The following is a 3,681-nucleotide window of genomic DNA, read 5'->3' as shown; positions in this document are numbered from 1 at the left end:
TATCTTCACTTTAAGAATTTTGAGGAAATTAGCATCACATTTAGAGTGCCAAATGTATCGGAAGACGTCCTTAAATTGACCTTGTTTCCTTTTTCCTTAAAGGATAAAGCCAAAACATGGCTGAACTCCTTGAGACCTAGATCGCTAGGAACATGGCATGATATGCAAAGAGAATTCTTGAAAAAAATCTTTTCCGCACAAAGGACTAACTTTTTGAAAAGGCACATTAGTAATTTCCAACAAAAAGACCATGAAACATTTTATGAATGCTGGGAGAGATTTAAAGATTTGCTTCTCTCTTGTCCTCATCACAGGTTTGAAACATGGAGAACCATTAGTTTCTTTTACGAAGGATTGTCTCCACAGTTAAAACAATTTATAGAGACCATGTGCAATGGTCTATTTTTGGAAAAGCAACCCGATGAGGCATGGGACTATTTAGACTCTCTCGCAGAGACTGCACAATTATGGGATATAGGGGATAGAGTGAATAAATCTTTGCCTAAGCCTACTAGCATTGGACACGGGGGCCTTTATAACCTTAGTACTCAGGATGATATTCAGGCTAAAATGGCAGCCCTTACTAGGAAGGTAGAGGAAATTGAACTTAGAAGGATCGAACCCGTCAAGACCGTAGAACATAACAATGAGTGTTGTAGGATTTGTGAGATGCCTGGCCATCTCGCCACTGATTGCCCCACAATACCCGCATTCAAGAAAGTCTTGCACGATCAGGCCAATGTTATGAATACATATCAAAATTCTTTCAATAATCCTTTTTCGGGTACTTACAACCCTGGATGGAAGAACCATCCAAATTTCAGGTGGAGGAATGACCAACCTCGATAAGTATATAACCCAATTCCTCCACCTCCGCAACCTCATTATGCACACACACCCCCTCAAAAACCCAGTCTCGAAGAAACTTTGCAATCTTTCATGCAAGGTCAAGCTAAAATCAATGATGAAATAAGAAATCAATTGACGACGCTGACCACTGCTTTAGGTGCTCAAGAGAAGGGTAAGCTACCAGCTCAACCACAACCTAATCCTCAAGTCTACGGTGGTAGCAATGTATCATCTTCAACTTCGCATAAAGAACAAGCGAAGAGTATAATAACTTTGCGAAGTGGAAAAGTTATTGACCGACCAGTCTTAGAACAAACACAAGTCATGCCTGATTCTGACCCTCCCAAGACAAAAGAAAAGGATAACGAAGAAACTGAAGCACCAACCTCTGCTGAAAAAATTAAATGTCCTTTTCCAACACCATTTCCACAAAGATTAAAGCCCTTGCAAAAGCTTGAACCAAACTCTAAAATTCTTGAGGTTTTTAAGCAAGTAAAAGTCAATGTACCTCTTCTTGATGCAATCAAACAAGTGCCTTCATATGCAAAATTTTTGAAGGATTTGTGCACTGTCAAACGTCGATTAAATGTCAAGAAGCAGGCATTTCTGGCTGAAAATGTGAGTGTGATTTTACAGCATAACATTCTCCCTAAATATAAGGATCCAGGTTGCCCAACTATCTCGTGCATCATTGGCAATTTTAGGATTGAGCGAGCATTGCTAGATTTGGGAGCGAGTGTGAACTTGTTGCCATATACGGTATATGAGCAACTCGGTTTGGATGAGTTGAAGCCAACAGCTATCACCTTACAATTAGCTGACAGGTCAGTAAAGGTTCCTAGAGGAATTATCGAAGATGTGTTGGTCCAAGTAGACAAGTTCTATTTTTCTGTCGACTTTATCGTACTGGACACACATCCGGCTTCCAATTCACCATCTCAGATTCCGGTCATCTTAGGACGTCCATTCCTTGCAACTTCTAATGCATTGATCAATTGTAGGAATAGTGTCATGAAGCTTTCTTTTGGCAATATGACCTTGGAACTGAACGTCTTTAGTATAGGCAAACTGATAGAGATCAAGGGGCTGGCCGAATGGTTCAAGCTAATTCCAAAGATCCATTACAAGGAATTGGAGGTCCAATGACTAGAGCAAGGGCAAAACAAATGAAAGAAGCTTTATATGGACTAGTCATGGAAATTCAAGAGAAGGAGGCTGCTCTAGAAGACTCTAAGGCTTCACCAAGATTGATCACTTATCTTTACATAGTAAATGCTGAAGAACAAAGCTTGGAGCCATTAAACAAGGCTGATCCACGTGGAGATGCTATTTAGGCCCATTTTTCGTGGGTACTTTTGGGCTTGAGTCTTGTTGTGTTCCTAATTACTTGTACATGAAGTTTTGACTTGTCAACTCGTTTTTCCTAAGTTATTCATGTACTTCGTAGTTAGGAACCTTGAAAGTTGTGTCATTTATTATTTTGAAGTTGTAACTTGGAAGTTGTGACTTGGAAAACGTTTTTTACTTATTGCCTTGGAAAGGGGATGGTGTCCTTTCCAATAGCTTAGTTTGAAGCCTATATAAAGGCTGCCATATGTAACCAAGGGATTATTATGAATGAATTAAAGTGTTGGCAAGCTTTGCTATGCTCTTTTGTGTTCTTGGATTAGAATACAAAATTCTGACTTATCAAAGGGAGTGATCAACCATTGTGGCGTCTTCAAGGATTAGGGTTTTAAGGACTTAGTTTCCTTAGAGTTCTAATCTGATCTCCTACAACTTGTTTTTTCTAGCGATCTCGGGGCAAGTATAGCAAATTGATTCAAGGGTTCCTAGGGCAGGTCTCCTGGTGGGTTCTTGTCATTTGGTATCAGAGCTTTGGTTCTTGAAATCAGGTTACTTATCCTTTATCATCTTTGTTCCTTTGTTCTTATTTTATTTCTTTAAGTTTCTTTGTTCGTTCTCTTATTTCTGTTTTTTTTTCAGTTCCTTGTGTTTCTTGTTTCCTCTAATCTGTTTTGTTCTTTAATCTTCTGTTACTTAGTTTGATTCAAAAAAAAAAAAAAAAAAGACGGAAAAAAAAACGAAAAAAAAAAAAACGAAAAAAAAAAGAAAAGAAAAGAAAGAAAGAAAGAAAGAAAGAAAGAAAGAAAGAAGGTTATTGATTAAGGGGCATTAATTACAAGGCTGTTTCACTTGTTCCAAAGCTGAAGACCCCTTGTTGCAAGGTTGTTTCACTTGTTACAAGACCGTTTTACGTATTACAAGGCTGCTTAGCTTGTTCTTATTTCTCCTTGCTTTCTAGTTGTTTCTATTACATATCCTTTACTTCCTTTTGAAGTCTTCTTATGTTCTTGATGCTTTAAGACAATTTTTCTTGTGAGTACCATTTGCCTCATCGAAGTCCTTAAAATTCTGATTTTCTTGGAGATTTGCCACCATCCATCTGATCGCTCTTTGTGATTTGTTGATTTTGATTCTTTCAAGAACATAAAGAGGGCTGGCTTGAGTGGTAAAAGGCAAGAGTGTGAGTTCATCATCAAGAAAAAGCCATAAAAGAGTGTCCACCCGAGAGAGGAGTGTGTGAGGACCTATTCTGTTTATACTAATCTTTTGATTGCAGCATACAAAGATGAGTAGTGGAGGTAGTGAACAACCAGATGTTGATATGAAGTTATGGATGAAAGCCATTGCTGATCAACTTACTAAGCTTGGTGCACGAATGGATGATTTGGAATCACCAAGCAGAATCAAACCTTTGAGGGGGCAGATGTTTGAAGATGATGAAGAAGATTTAGATTATGAATCTTACTCTAGAAGGGGAAAGAAGGC

General features: G+C 38.4%; 1 non-coding gene across 1 annotated transcript; it reads right to left on the bottom strand.

The window, feature by feature from the left end:
* Positions 1 to 207: 207 nt before the first annotated feature.
* LOC120106990 lies at positions 208 to 317 on the bottom strand. Its single transcript, XR_005508989.1, has one exon. It is a non-coding gene; the product is annotated as a small nucleolar RNA R71 (small nucleolar RNA).
* Between the last annotated feature and the right edge of the window lie 3,364 nt (positions 318 to 3,681).

The sequence above is a fragment of the Phoenix dactylifera genome, unplaced genomic scaffold, assembly GCF_009389715.1.
Source record: "Phoenix dactylifera cultivar Barhee BC4 unplaced genomic scaffold, palm_55x_up_171113_PBpolish2nd_filt_p 000718F, whole genome shotgun sequence".
In the NCBI taxonomy this organism is placed as follows: Eukaryota; Viridiplantae; Streptophyta; class Magnoliopsida; order Arecales; family Arecaceae; genus Phoenix; species Phoenix dactylifera.
Note: the sequence above shows the minus strand (reverse complement) of the source record. Positions and strands in the feature narration are given on the sequence as shown.